The sequence below is a fragment of the Actinia tenebrosa genome, unplaced genomic scaffold (genome assembly GCF_029948245.1).
Source record: "Actinia tenebrosa isolate PJP-AT-01 unplaced genomic scaffold, QUT_ActTen_1.0 PGA_scaffold7__59_contigs__length_16204524, whole genome shotgun sequence".
Taxonomy (NCBI): Eukaryota; Metazoa; Cnidaria; class Anthozoa; order Actiniaria; family Actiniidae; genus Actinia; species Actinia tenebrosa.
In genome coordinates, this window is record NW_028292584.1 from 3,365,372 (window position 1) to 3,381,930 (window position 16,559).

Here is a 16,559-nt window from a genome sequence, read left to right on the forward strand (position 1 = left end):
GAAAAGTTTTTCTGGCTCTCTCCCTTTGATTCGAGAGTTTTTTCGAGTTCTGCGCTTTCCCTCCTCCAAAAACGTCCCTAACACGATAAATTCTTATTCGAGTCGTGGGTTTGTCAGAAGACCAACAATCTTTCACTCCAATATCCGCAGTCCTTATCCGTGTTATCGTTCCCAGTTCTCTACTTTCCAGTGACATTTTCAGGTGACCCACAATGCAACTCGGGTATCACGAACAAGAAAAACATGGCGAATATGAATGAAGATATGAATTACGAAGAAAATGGACGCTCAGACGGTAAGAACTGCTTAAACAACCTATAAAATCCCATAAAGTTTAGAGTTAAATGTATTTTATTCCCTTTGAATAGTAAATTTGTTGCTTTCTGTTGTTTTTCGTCGAAAAAAAAGACGAAGTTTATCGAGCGTGTGGTGAGTTTGCACGTGTTACAAAAAAGCTTAAAAACATCCGGACTACTTTCTTTCATTTAATTCTATTTGCCATTCAAATATTTTGCATTACCTTCCTTTACATTTTTTGAAGTCTTTTGGTTTTTCTTTCTTTTAAAAAGGAATTAAAAACTAAATGTTGAACTGTACGCTTTCCACCCCTCCCCTCCCCCCTCAGACATTGTTTGACGTAACAGACTGAATGGAGAAGTTTTCTTTAAACAGAAATGTAAAAAAAAACGTATAAAATATGTTTTATCATTCCACTTTAATCTTTATTCGTATGATGGTAATAATTAGTATGCCTAAATCATTTTTTTATTTGTTTTTTTAACAGCCCACTTTTCTCAGAAAGTTGTAATTCCTCCAACTTCGTCAACTCCATTTCCTCCTTTTTAAAAGGTATATTTTAAATTTAATTTTTTCATCTTTTATTCTCTTTATCACTTTTGCCTGTGCTTTTAGCACCATTTGAATAATTGAAATGGTTGTTGACATATTTCCCCCCATCTTTCATTGGTTTTTTTTTTCTATAGAATTATATGTTTATTATTTTATTTTATTTGATGTTCAACAGCTTATAAAGCAAGCAATGAAAAGTCTCACTATACAGTTTATGGGAAGAACCATTGATAACAGTTCATATTTTATTCAAATTTTGTAAGTAATTTGATCATATTTCTACTCCATCCCCTATCGGCTGGGTAAATGCACCTAACTTAATGTATCTGTGTATATAAAAAGCAGTGCCTAACAAATAAGAAATCAGAATTTTAGTATCAAGTGTGTTTCCAGAAGGTTGAAAATGGTTCTATCTAATTACAAGAAAAGCATGCAATTTGTTAATAACTGTCAACTATTTTCTGCTTTACAAGAACCTGGAATTGTGGAGATGTTATTTTTTCAAATCCATAAGCAGGGAAATTTATAAAATTAAGAATGACCAACATTTTTACTACTTGTACTTACATGGAGTCAAGTCTTGGAATTTTCTGAACATCTACATAGAAATGATTTGTTTTCTGGAAATGCAATATTTTTACCTCATAAATAATCAGAAATTTTGAACAGGAAAGTCTTTGGGTAACAATCATTTATTTTCAATTAAACAATTCTTTTCAACCTTTTGACAAATGAGCAGGAAGAGGAAGGAAAGTGGAAAGTTTTAGTGCCTTAAAACACCATACTTTTTTCATTTTTTTTTCTTTCGGCACCAATCAGGAATATTTCATTCAAAGCTCAGATTTGCTTACTTTCAGGTTTTTATCTCTATATGCAACGATTTTACTTAAAAGAAAGAAAAATAATAAATAAGTAAAACTAAAGTTAGAATAGATTTTCTATTTTTTTCTGAGAAGAACTTGTTTTCAAACTATTGGTAAACATTTTATTATGTTTTGACAAGGAGAAAAATAGATATTGATGATTTTATTCAAAGTTCATTTTATCCTCCTTGAGGTAATCAGTTTTTGGCAGACAATAATGTTTCAATGAAAACAAAAAGAAAGAAAGAATAATTAAAATAGATAAGTGATAATTATTACTTTTCGGCAGTGAATAATACTTTTCATCCTAATCAAGAGAAATGCTTAACCAAAGACAGTAAGCTCCAGTTTAGACATTCATCTTTCTGAAATGCACCAGAGTCATTTTCCAGCAAATCTTTGAATAACTACTGGTAGTCAATGTGGTATTCGGTTAATTTGCCGCCAGTGGCCAGTTCGTCCACAATGTAATTAACAGTCAGTTTGCCTGGTTTTTGTTGTTTATTAGCACACTCTTACCATTTAGTTTCTGAGTATTTAAAGTTATTAGGAACTGTCCAAATCCATAAAAAGAAGTTAGTAAGATTCTTTATTTTTCTGGTTTGTTTTATGGGTGGGTAAACAAGTGTGACAATTGAATTGTTCATTTTAATAATGGTTTGTATCCTTAAATGCATATCCAGGGTGTTGAGGTAAGTTTCCAATTATTAACATTCATAAGATTGATATTAAAATTATATGTTTCTTTACCTAATGTAAACCAAATAGAACATTCACCAGTTAAAATTTTCAAGTGATTGAGAATAGTTTTTGGAAAATTCAATTTCATTGGAATATTTACTTATTTTATAACAGTCATATTTGATGTTGTAAAAATTTAATGATATATCGCTATCAGCTCAGTATGCTAATAGAGCATTAACAAGTAAAATATATATATATATTTTTTTTTTAGGAAGATAACAATATTTGTTTTGTGTAAAACAGAAAATACAGCTGCATGGTTTAGTTTTCCATTTTTATCCTTGAACATTAAGCATTGCGTTGATCATTGCACCTCAGAACTGGAACTAAACACAGAAAAAATGTCATATTCTGACGTTCACCCCCTTTGTAATAGATATTGCAATGAAACATTAATAATTGGTCACATTTTTAGAGTTATACAAGACAAGAGCAACAGTCACTTTAAGAGGTATGCTAGAAGCAGTTACGGTTAAGCAACTGAATTAAAAATTGAACAATCACATGAATTTCATTTCTCTCACAACTTCCAACCAACCATCCTGCTTGGCTTGATAATAATTCGGAAAATACATGTAGGATTGCATTGAGGAACTAAGCTTTCAAGCAAAAATCCATCATCAGGGTATTAGAATTAGTGTCAAGGCGAGCATGTTTGGTAAATTGTTTTTGACCAGTATATTTACCAAGGGCTAGTACATTTTCAGGAATTACTTACACTTCTTTAAACAAACACTATACACAAATGTTTTAGGGAAATTCTATCAGTTTAAAGGGGCACTTGATGGAAATTGGAAATGACTGGTTAAACTTATCTATATGGCCCCAGTAGTAGTCAAGCAGCATATTTTCCTCACAGTAAAAAGTGGCAGATCAGGAGGTCTTTACTGGAGTATTTACTGGATATGCATAACAACAGTACAATTAGATGCCATATTATATTTACTGTTTGTTAGTACCAGCGTATTATCTATTACAAATGTCTGACCACTTCTCAAGCAATAATTACATACTGACATCTTGACGTATTGATGGTCAAAGTTGTTTGAAACTTTGAAGTTGTCAAATATAACTAGTGCAATCATAAATGTATGTTTAGTAACAAGCTATTGTAGTTTACTTCCCAATGACAAGTTCAAATCTGTGTTTTTGGTCCGACTTTGATTAGTGTCAGTACAAAATCACACAAAATTGTTACACATGTAGGAGTCATGCTTAAATAACAGTGTATGACCCCCACCCCATCCCTTCCATTATTATATCATTTATATTACATTATCTTGATGAATTGCTTCCATTGGTCCTAATGGTTATATTTGATGTACAAGATCCAGGTGAGTCACTGATACATGAAGAGTGTAATCTAATGCAAACTTATAATATCTCTGTAGGGTGTCAAACACAGCTAGGTGTATGTAGTAAAGGTATATACTCTATAGTCTTGCATGACATATGAGAAATGTGAAACATATCCCATGTGATTAGAACTGTTCATATCGTTGTGCAATAATGAAAGACAAACATGGCTATCATTGTACTCTTAGAGCATCCTCCAGGTTAACAGACTAATGATTGGCAGAACTTTTGTCAAATAGTTAATTTAGACTTTGGTGTGACAGTAGATCCAGTTGTGTTATTGTGCTTTAAGAACTGCTGAAATGTACTTTAAAATGTTTAAGACAGGTAAAATAACAAATAAAATTTAGACTAAAGTATATAATACTGGGTTTGTGCTACTTTTCAATCTCCAAGTGTATTTGAAATGGTATTTAGAGAAGAATATTGTCCCTCAATTCTCCCCTTGAAAATTGCAAATGAATGTGTGAATAGGTAGTTAAAGAAAAGGATATTCAATAATCTAGTAGTAATAGAAATTGGCAAAATAGCAGGAAAATATCACTGATTGAAGTTTTCATGATATTTTTTTTAAAGAAATTGTGAATTCAAATCTAATATACTACTTAATGACCTATTGAATTGAGTCAAGCACAAACCCTGTTTTATAGTTTATGCTTCAATATTTATTAAATTTATGATTTCAAACAGCACAAATGTTTTTGGCTTGAATAAATTTTGACAAAGTTAACATTCTTTAGTATGTACATGTTATATTAGTACTATGATCTCAACATGCCCAAAGAAAAAACCTAAAATATAAATTTCTTTTAACAAAGGTTAGAATCAAAAAGTCTTTGCTTTACATCATAGCTTTTAATAATCCTAACAATGCGTTGCTCTATTAACATACATCTCTTAATTTGTTTCAACTAAAACATTTACTAAAAATATTAAATGTGAAAAAGATTACTACAAGGTACTGTCCTTTTTCTATATAAATTTTAGTTATTTTTCAATAATTACTATTTTAAAGGTTAAACATTTTTTATGGTATTTTTTCAATAATTCATTTTATTTATAATACTTTATGGTACTTCTTCAACTGCACAAATCCTTGATAAAGGTATGCTGTGCACAGTCATTCTCATTATGACTAATTCTTTAGTCCTTTAATTTGAGCAGTTTTGTTGTTGTGCTCTAAATTATCTTCTGAAGAAGTAGAGGTGTGACATTGCTCATTTCCATTGTTTTGCCTTTGCTGAGGACATTGAAGGTTTAGGTTTTACCTTAATCTTCACTCAACCGCTTTTTCATATATGGCACCGATATTTCTTTTCTTAATTGACTGCTACATGATCTTTGGCATGTGAAATCACTATAACAATAAAACATCACCATTACCAACTTGCTTGACCTCTTTGTTTCCACCAAATTTCTTTGTATGCTCATCACAATTTTATTTTCTAAGTACAAAAAGGAATTTCCCCAATTCATTCATTCTCTTTCGATCTCTAACAAGACAGTGGTTTGGAAACTCCGGACTGCCTGTCATTTGTATAACTAAATCATGAGGTGTTCTGCTTTTCCTCATGAAAAGTTTTGATGTCCACTGCCAGGATGCAATTCTATCCACTTCCAAGATGCAACACCATCCCCGGCCTATATGTGCTGAGTTGCTGTGTCATCAGCTACCAAGATGTGCTAAATTGCAACGCCATCCACTGTCAAGATGTGCTAAGATGCAACATCATCCACTTCCAAGATGTGCTGAGATGAAATCCACTCCACCATCCACTACCAAGATTTGCCAAGCGGCAACACCATCCACTGCTAAGATGTGCCAACATGCAACATCATCCATTACCAAGATGTGCTCAATTGCAATGCCACCAACTACCAAGATGTGCAAAATTGCAACGCCATCCACTGCCAAGATGTACTAAGATACACCATCAATTACGTCCAAGATGTGCTTAGATGAAATCCATTCCACCATCCACTACCAAGATGCGCTTATATTAAATCCACAACAAAGATTTGCCAAGGTGCAACGCCATCCACTACCAAGATGTACTAAGATGCACAATCAATTACTTCCAAGATGTGCTTAGATGAAATCCATTCCACCATCCAATACCAAGATGTGCTTAGATTAAATCCACAACAAAGATTTGCCAAGGTGCAACGCCATCCACTACCATAATTTGCCGAGATGCAACGCCATCTACTACCAAGATTTGCCAAGATTCAACACCATCCACTACCAAGATGTGCTAAATTGCGATGCCATCCACCACCAAGATGTGCTAAATTGCAATGCCATCCACTGCCAAGATGTGCTAAATTGCAATGCCATCCACTGCCAAGATGTGCTAAATTGCAATGCCATCCACTTCCAAGATGTGCTAAATTGCAATGCCATCCACTACCAAGATGTGCTAAGATGCAACATCATCCATTTCCAAGATGTGCTTAGATGAAATCCATTCCACCATCCACTACCAAGATTTGCCAAGATGTAACACCATCCACTGCCAAGATGTTGCTCAAACACTACCTAGATGTGTCAGGGTGCAGCAATGTCCACTGCTAGGATGCAACGCCATTCACTATCAAGATGTTGTTCAAACACTACCTAGATGTGTCAAGGTGCTGCAATGTCCACTGCCAGGATTCAGCAACAAAGATTTGCCAAGGTGCAACGCCATCCACTACCAAGATTTGCCAAGATGCCACACAATCCACTACCAAGATGTGCTAAATTGCAACGCCACCAATTACCATTTGAAGATGTGCGAAATTGCAATGCCATCCACTACCAAGATGTGCTAAATTGCAATGCCATCCACTACCAATATGTGCTAAATTGCAATGCCATCCACTACCAAGATGTGCTAAATTGCGATGCCATCCACTACCAAGGTGTGCTAAGTTGCAATGCCATCAACTACCAAGATGTGCCAAGATTCAACATCATCCACTTCCAAGATGTGCTAAATTACAATGCCATCCACTACCAAGGTGTGCTAAATTGCAATGCCATCCACTACTAAGATGTGCTAAATTGCAATGCCATCCACTACCAAGATGTGCTAAGATGCAACATCATCCACTTCCAAGATGTGCTAAGATGAAATCCACTCCACCATCCACTACCAAGATTTGCCAAGATGCAACGCCATTCACTACAAAGATGTTGCTAAAACACTACCTAGATGTGACAAGATGCAGCAGCGTAGACTTCACTACTAAGATGTTGCTCAAACACTGCCAATATGAGGCAAGGTGCAGTAATGTCCACTGTCAGGATGCAAAGCCATCCACTACCAAGATGTTGCTTAAACACTACTTATATGTTAAAAGATGGAGGGATGTCTACTGCCAGGATGCAGCACCATCCCCTACCAAGATGTTGCTCAAACACTTCTTCTCAGTTGTGACAAGGTGAGCAATGTCCACTGCCATGATACAGCACCATCCACTACCAAGATGCGCTTAGATTAAATCCACAACAAAGATTTGTCAAGGTACAACGCCATCCACTACCAAGATTTGCCAAGATGCAACACAATCCACTACCAAGATGTGCTAAATTGCAATGCCATCCACTTCCAAGATGTGCTAAGATGAAATCCACTCCACCATCCACTAATTTAATTCATGAAGTGGCACTATATTTGAAAATGTTTCTAAGATTTAACACCATCTACTGTCAAGATATGGCTTATGAACTACCAGGCTGTCTCAAGATGAAGGACAATCCACCTTCAATCACAAAGTTGCACTGCTATCCATCGTCAAGATCAAGCATGATTAGCTGTGAAGATTCTAAACAATTTACTAATTTACAATAAACATAACACCTTTTACAACTAAGATACAGTGTATTCCTTACAAAGCCTCGAGTAACTGGCAAAAGTTTTGACTAGAAGTGTTATGCAGTTGCTTTTAATGTCTTTGATATCTTGCAGCTTCAATGAAATGGAAAACTAGTATGAAGAATGTGTTATCATGCCTGACTTTGCCAAACTGAATTACAAGACTTTGTATGCAAAGCCATAGCCAGTATGAGAGATGAAACTAAACATGACCAAGAGCAGAAAGACGCAGCAGATGCACTATAAAATGATAAACTTTAATTGATAAATTTCTCTTATTATTTTATAAATTAATATTTATATGCATTTGTTAAAAACATTTATATTTATTTTTAAACTTTAATGCAGTTCAAAAAAAATTGTTATATTAATCATCTGTTTATGTGAAACCCAAAAATCTATTTCTCTAAATGACCATACTTTAAAATATGTTGGCATAACAAAAAAATTATCTACAAATTAAGCAATTGCATTCTTGTGATCATCCAGATATCATGGAGCTGCTGAAGTACATAATTAAACATTGTACAAGACACAGAACAAGACAGGAATGTGTCAAGTATATTGCAATCATCCAAATATGATGGATTGATGCAACTGACTATTGAACATTGTACAAGATACAGAACAAGACACGAATGTGTCAAGTATATTAGAATCATCCAAATAAGATAGACTTGATGCAACTATCTATTGGACATTGTACATTTACAAGATACAGAACAAGACAGGAATGTGTCAAGTATATTACAATCATCCAAATATGATGGACTTGATGTTACTCACTACTGAACATTGTACAAGATACAGAACAAGACAGGAATGTGTCAAGTATATTAGAATCAACAAAATATACTGGACTTGATGCAGCTCACTGTCGAACATTGTACTGGATACAGAACAAGACAGGAATGTGTCAAGTATATTACAATCATCCAAATATGATGGACTTTATGTTACTCACTATTGAACATTGTACAAGATACAGAACAAGACAGGAATGTGTCAAGTATATTACAATCATCCAAATATGATGGACTTGATGTTAATCACTATTGAATATTGTACGAGATACAGAACAAGACAAGAATATGTCAAGTATATTACAATCATCCAAATATGATGGACTTGATGCAACTCACTATTAAATATTGTACAAGATACAGAACAACCCAGGAATGTGTCAAGTATATGACAATCATCCAAATATGATGGACTTGATGTTAATCACTATTGAATATTGTACGAGATACAGAACAAGACAAGAATATGTCAAGTATATTACAATCATCCAAATATGATGGACTTGATGCAACTCACTATTAAATATTGTACAAGATACAGAACAAGACAGGAATGTTTCAAGTATATGACAATCATCCAAATATGATGGAATTGATGCGATTCACTATTGAACATTGTTTGAGAAACAGAACAAGACAAGAATATGTCAAGTATATTACAATCACCCAAATATGATGGATTAATGCAATTCACTATTGAACATTGTACAAGATGCAGAACAAGACAGTAATGTGTCAAGTATATTACAATCATCCATATATGATGGACTTCAAGGAAATTCACTATCGCTCATTGTACAAGATACAGAACAAGAAAGGAATGTTTCCAGTATATTACAATCATCCAGCTTACTTTTGAACATTGTACAAGATACAAGACAGGAATGTGTCAAGCTTATTAAAATCATCCAAATATAATTCATGCAATTCACTATTGAACATTGTACGAGATACAAAACAAGACAGGAATGTGTCAAGTATATTACAAGCATCCAGATATGATGAACTTGATCCAACTCACTATTGAACATTGTACAAGATACAGGAATGTGTCAAGTATATTACTATCTTCCAAATATGACGGACCTGTGTGTAATTCACTATTGAACATTGTACAAGATACAGAACAAGACAAGAATATATCACATATATTATAGTCATCCAAATAAGATAGACTTGATGCAACTATCTATTGGACATTGTACATTTACAAGATACAGAACAAGACAGGAATGAGTCAAGTATATTACAATCATCAAAATATGATGGACGTGACACAACTCACTATTGAACATTGCACAGAACAAGACAGGAATGTATCAAGTATATTACAGTCATCCAAATATGATGAACTTGATGCAACTCACTATTGAACATTGTACAAGTGTCAGGAAGATGTGTGATAAGCAAAGTCAAGATGTAAATTATTTTGAGTTCAGAAACATCTTTATACTATAATTTTAGATATATGATTATTGTATTTTAATGATCCTAGCATCCAGTGCCAGAAGCACCCATAATTGACACAGACAGTACCAGTAGCACCCTTGGTTTTTAGGGACCAACACGAGCTAGGGTAATCAACCCCTGGGGAGTGCCCTATTTACCATTTAAAGGACTGCTCTGGGCACTTCATTAAGCAAATATGCACATAATTTGTACGAGAAGATAATTTTCAAATTAAATCATTCTTTGTTGAAATGTCTCTAGTAAACATCAGAATGATATCATGACAAACAAGAAAAAAACTTTATACTAATTATTAATATGAAAATTAATTACAGTATGGTCATTCTAGTCCCTTCTACTATTTTTCCCTCATAGCATATTAATATTTATATCATTGTATGGTAACATTGACTATCAGTTTGAAGAAAGCGTTTTGCAGCTTTGTTTTATGTGAAGGAGCACGAGATAATGATTGGAGAGATTTTCTGCTCTTCTAGCATTTTTTTACGAAGATTGTACAAGCTTTAGTACTGAAGCTGCTTTGGCAAATGCCTTACATAAAATTGCAAAAATCATCTGGTAAATGTTGGTTTTAGCCATTCTCTCTTTTGGCCAAAAGATGTAGCTTGATCTCTTTTGCTTGTCCTTTGCGTTTTGATAAATATCAGCTACTTTAGTCCGCTTAAGTATAAACTATGAATAAATGGGTTAAATGATTTTCATTTTAAATTATTGGATTGACCATTACTAGGTTGGACATTACTAGATGGACAGTTAATATATAATATCAGTAGTGTATGATTAAGTCAATCAGTGATTCTAAAAAAACATTCTTACAATGTATCTAAAAGTTTGTAAAAAATAAATTTAAATTACTAGAATTACAATAATAGCATAATAGAATAATATTCATATTAGATTATATACATTTATTAAATTTATCAATCTAGTTTTTTTGCTAAGTTTTAAAAGTTCCCAGTGTTGCCCATTTTGGACAAAAGGCTTTATATAATGCCTTTTCTTGAGTTAATAACATATTTATTTGTTTGTTGATTTTTAGAACAAAAACTAAAACAGTTTAACTTGATATGCTGCTAACTATTTTGCCTTTTTGGTGAAAGTGTTTCGTTAGATGTGTGACTGCCGAGTTGTTCATGCTAACCATGTCTGGTAGTGTGTCAAAAATGTTTGTCTATTCCATTTTATAAGTTAAGAGAAGGCCTTACAATGGGGTCAAAATCACAATAGCTGATTAAGAGATTCTCTGACCAATAAATCCAATTTTTCCAACACTGACCTGTGGCTCTTTCTTGAGCAGGGTTGAATGGAGGATAGGCTTGTAGTCCACTGTGGCGCATTCTTGTTTGTGTTGGTTGTGTTGTTTGGACGTTTTGTTGCCACTCATGGTTGAAGCTGCTATACTTCTAGTTTATCCTTGTTGCCGCTTTTGCATCTCGTATTTATTTTAAATCAATTTGTACTGATATGTACTACACATGCAGTCCTTACTAAATCCAAATAGTGTAAATCTAAACATTTACATTCACTTGACTATGATGTTATCAAATAACTAAGTGAATTATGATATGACATAATAAGACCAAAGAATGTGTAATGTACATTGCATAATTCATAGCAGATTACACAATGGAATCTACTGAGTTCATTACCATTTTCACAAGGGATTATTACGAAAGAGGAAATTCTAAATTCACAATGATAACCTTCTTTTTTCCATTGTTATTGCACAATGATATGAACAGCTATAATCACACGGGATGTGGTTTATATTTCTCAAATTTTATGCAAGAGTATAGAGTATATACCATGACTACATACATCTAGCTATGTTTGACACCCTACAGAGAAATTATAAGTTTGCATTAGATTACACTCTTCATGTATCAGTGACTCACCTGGATCTCGTACATCAGATAAAGCCATAAGGACCAAACAATGGAAGCAATTTATTCATCAAGACAATGTAATACAATAATGTCATAATGGGAGGGATGGGGGGGGGGGGGGGGGAGGGTCATGTATGGTATGTATTATTAATAAGTACAATGTATAAAAACATTACATTAAATAAAACTATAAGAACCAAGGGAAGCAATTAATCTATGTAATGAACAAGAATTATGTAAGAATTAAAGCATGACACCTACCAGAGTTACTTTTTTCCATACATTTGTTCAGTCTTGCAAAACACAAAATACCCATTTCAAATTCTCCAATCCCCTTATTAAATGTTGATACCGCACTACAATAATCCTTTTTATCATTCCTTTTGTTAACTTAATTGAAAGAATTATTTTGTGACTGTCAGTTACTTACAATACTTAGATAAGGAAGCTAAAAATTTATGCTGTACATTGTCTTATGACAGGCCATTATTTTAAGTCCTGTATCTGGACATCTAAATCTTGTGAATCAAGTGTGTAAATACATGAGAAGTGGTCAAACATTTGGGGGTCATACCGTAATAGATATTGGTACTAACAACAGTAATATAAAATGACACCTAACCGTACTGTTATTATGCATATCCAGTAAATACTTCATGCCTCACTCCGACCCAATTAGACCCTCCAATTGCCCTATTTCACATTGATGTCACTGCTTGTTCATATGGGGGATAGAATCGCCAAATCCAATAGAGAATTCAACAAAATTTGCTCCTAGTGAAGCAGTTTAATATAAAATGGCCTGGTTTTCAGATATAATATGTGTTGATATATACTAAAAAATATTCTGAGCGTTTGCTGGCTATTCTACTTCTCTTCGTGGATTGATACAGGTTTTAGAACAATTTTCAGTGAATTTGCGTTGATTTGACCCCCTCCGACGACCATGATCCTTTGCGTTTAAACAATAGATTGCTTTGATGTGACGTCATAGTGAATTAGGGCAATTAGAACGTCTATTTGCAATCCATTGTCCTCTCTCAATTTCTAGAAGGTTAACAAAATGCAAGCTTCTAACAGAGGACCATTCATAAATGGTTACTAATTACATTAATTCTCTAAATGCACTATACATGCCTCTTTCTCTCTACAACCGATAAAACAGTTACATCATTTATTATTAGTATTATTATTAACAATTAGCCCTTGACTTATACTGGTCTTTGCAATATGTGAGAGAAATAAATGTGTTAGAATTTGACAAAGAAATTGCTTAATAATATTGCTTCTGGTGTGCTTCCAGCTAAGACTTTTTAATTTTTGTATTCATTTACAGACTTAACAGTTTTGAATAGAGGCTTTGTACCATCACATGCCAGCACCCATAATATAGCTTGGACTGCCTGTGGTTAGATGGTAGAACAATAAAATCCCTTTGCTCTTGGGAATTACATTCTTTCACATGTAAAACGATTACTGATATATATTGTTCCTGCCACCTAACATGGCTGCCATCATGTGATGGTGCAAAATCTCTATAGAATGTTTGCATAATGGCATCATTTGACTACCACTTCCAGAATCCCTCGACATTTTTGTTTGTTCAGTTAATTAGCACCAATTGTCTTACTATTTTTATGAGGTCTTCATGCAAATGTCACATTAAAACATAGAAAATCTTACAATGAAAGTGAATTACCGGTAAGTTTTGTGATGGTAGTGTCATTATTCCTTTACAACTTGAGTGTTGTCAGGGTGACATGTTAATTCATTATTAATGCATTTCTAGTGATGTAATGATTTCCCAAACATATTTAAGAATAGTTACTCTTAAAGGAACAATTTGAAGGTAAGAATTGAAGCAAGCCTGTTTAGGTTGAATTTAATGAAATCCTGAAATGACAAACAAGTTGCAGGCTGGAATATGTGTAACAAATGACAGGGTAAAGGGGAGGAAACATCGAGACTCTCGGGAAAACAAAACTATTTCCCTCGAGACCAGTTCAACTTCATACATGTAAACATTTGCAGTAGCCACGTGCTATCCTTGAGAGCCTATTTTTGTAGTTTGGAAAACATTTGACTTGGGTAAATTTCAAAGTCATGTCTTACCTTAATGACTGTTCAAAATTGTAAGATGCCTACGTCATGCAGATTTGTTGCATAAATTGGTAATTGGCTTGTCATAATAACTTGAATCATTCTCGGCATGTAATTGAAATTTTCCACGATTTTTAAATGGACATCCAAATAACACTGACGGAAGTGATCAACCTATTTGAAAAATAATATCTAACACACCAATATTTTACCATACTTTCCTGTTCATATTCTGCCATTTTTTAAGAATTGTGAGTGCTTTCATAAACTTGTGAAATATATACGATATATCAAGTAATCTCAGGTTTTTGGGTACTATACTTCAGTCTTAAAGTTTAAAAATTATTGACATCCTTTGAAAGTGTTCAAGATTTTATTCAGGATATGATCCATCCTTTACGGGGTGGGGAGGGGGGGGGGTGAAAATGTGAGGAAAAGACCATGAACCATTTATTTTTGGAACACTGAAAGGAAAAAATCTCAAGCTTCTAATATTAATATTGATTTAATATTAAGTTTATTTCATTCAAATGTGAGGAAAAGACCATGAACCATATATTTTTGGAACACTGAAAGGAAAAAATCTCAAGCTACTAATACAATATTAATATTAATTTGATATCAAGTTTATTTCACAAGTTTATGAAAGTTGGCTGTTTCCTAACTTACATTAATAAGGTGCATTTACCAGCATTTTAGCTTTATTTCCCTTGACTTTTACAATTTGATGTCTTTAACTATTGAGCAATAAAATAATGAAAAAATGGGGAGGGTTATGCACCACACCACATCATTCGTTTGAGGCATGCTGCAAGTCACGCAGTTCAAGACCTAAATGGGCCATCATATCTTATTTTTCCTTTCCTTGGAAAGACCTCCAACATTTCCGTTTTTCATCCTTTATTTATTTTTTACCCCATCCATCCTTTCAGTTTATCAGGCATCATGTTACTCACCCTTTGGAAGAGGTTCAAAAACTCATTGCAATGGTCCATACATACATTACTGTTGTAATTGGTCTATAACCAGTCTTTAAAGATATTGACAATGGTTACTAGAAATAATGGGGAGATAAATGAGAAATAAAGCACAATCAAAGAAAAGAGTAGCAGTAGACTACTTCTTCAAGTTGGATTATTCCCCCCCCCCCCCCCCTCCCAAAAAAACCCAATTTTTTTTAGTTTATTCAAAATTTCTTGCCAGCATGCCTCAAACGAATGATCACCTCATCACACACACTCAAGTTGTCTGTTGTTCATACTTTATTTCTTGGAGTTAAACCCAGTTGTAATCGACCAGAACAAGTGGAGTGATTTTACTTAATGCTCAAACCAACCCTAAGACAATGTAAATTTGGCACTCTTACACATTTTATATCAAATTATTTACGCAACAATAACTTCAATTCATGTACTATAATTTTTCCAGTGATTTCTCAAAATGTTTATAATTTTGGTTTGAAGTAAATTCACTCTAAATTGTGTACAAAATAATGATTTTGAAGCTGCTGCACTTTGATTATAAGGACAGAGTTTGGAAAGTGTCAGTACAACATTAAAGAAAAGTCGAAATGGTTAAAAAGGACAGTATGACTTAATGAGGAAACATTGGACCTTTGAAACTGACACAGAGGAAAACTTGTTTTTGCTCGATAAAAGATAGTCAAAGAAATAGAAAAATTGATGGTCAATCACAACTGGGTTTAACTCCTTTGGGGGGTGGGGAAGCTATCTAAACTGGGGGGAGGGGGATAAGACAACTTGGGGGGAGGGGGATAAGACATAAACTGGGGGGAGGGGGATAAGACATAAACTGGGGGGAGGGGGATAAGACATAAACTGGGGGGAGGGGGATAAGACAACCTGGGGGGAGGGGATAAGACATAACCTGGGGGGAGGGAGTAGGACAAACTAGGCGAGGGGGGTAATTATGTCCATTGACTTCTTGGATTTTCAGAGTCAAGAAGGGGATGATGGCACTTAGGATTTTTGAAGGTAAGAATTCTTTGAATTAGGGAATTTAGAGACTTAGAAAATTTTCAACTTTGTCTTTCTTGTGTGGTGTGGTGTTAAAATAAAGTTTAACTTTGGACTTAGTGGTTTTCCTGTGTTTTTTAATGAATTCCATCTTTACCCTCTCCACGCCCTTTTTGGACTTGTAAAAAAATACCTCCCCGAGGTCCCACCAGCACCAAGTCTCACTACCCCCGGTAGACCACGACCAGGCAGTACTTACTGTCCCGACAAGAGCCATCTTATGAAACCACAACCAGGTGGCTGCTCTGATGATGAAGACTGTTGATAAGGATATCAGACTTCTGACCCCCTACAGACTCGTGAGAGTACCTTGATGGCAAGCCAGCCTTTACACTGTGAAGATTAGTGCAATTAGGAGACTTCTAAGATAACCATGCCCCACTACCCATAGGTTTTACAGTACAACAGTGATGTATATCTTAGAGTGATGTGATCAATAGACTTAAGGCAGTATTCAGACATCAGGTTATTCAGACGAATAACCTCGTTCCCAAGCACTACAACTTACCTATATTATCTTCTACTATTCAGACATCCATAAAGTGTATGTGATTATCAAGACTGGTTTGCGAAGACTAAAATAACGAAGTTT

General features: G+C 34.2%; 1 long non-coding RNA gene across 2 annotated transcripts; it reads left to right on the top strand.

The window, feature by feature from the left end:
• The first annotated feature begins 229 nt into the window (after positions 1 to 229).
• LOC116297466 (uncharacterized) lies at positions 230 to 15,929 on the top strand. Of its 2 annotated transcripts, none has more exons than XR_016121773.1 (4): positions 230 to 295; positions 785 to 849; positions 1,025 to 1,107; positions 15,888 to 15,929. It is a non-coding gene; the product is annotated as an uncharacterized LOC116297466 (long non-coding RNA). The 2 variants fall into 2 exon arrangements; XR_016121772.1 differs by lacking the exon at positions 15,888 to 15,929 and adding an exon at positions 14,864 to 14,918.
• The last annotated feature ends 630 nt before the right edge of the window (positions 15,930 to 16,559 follow it).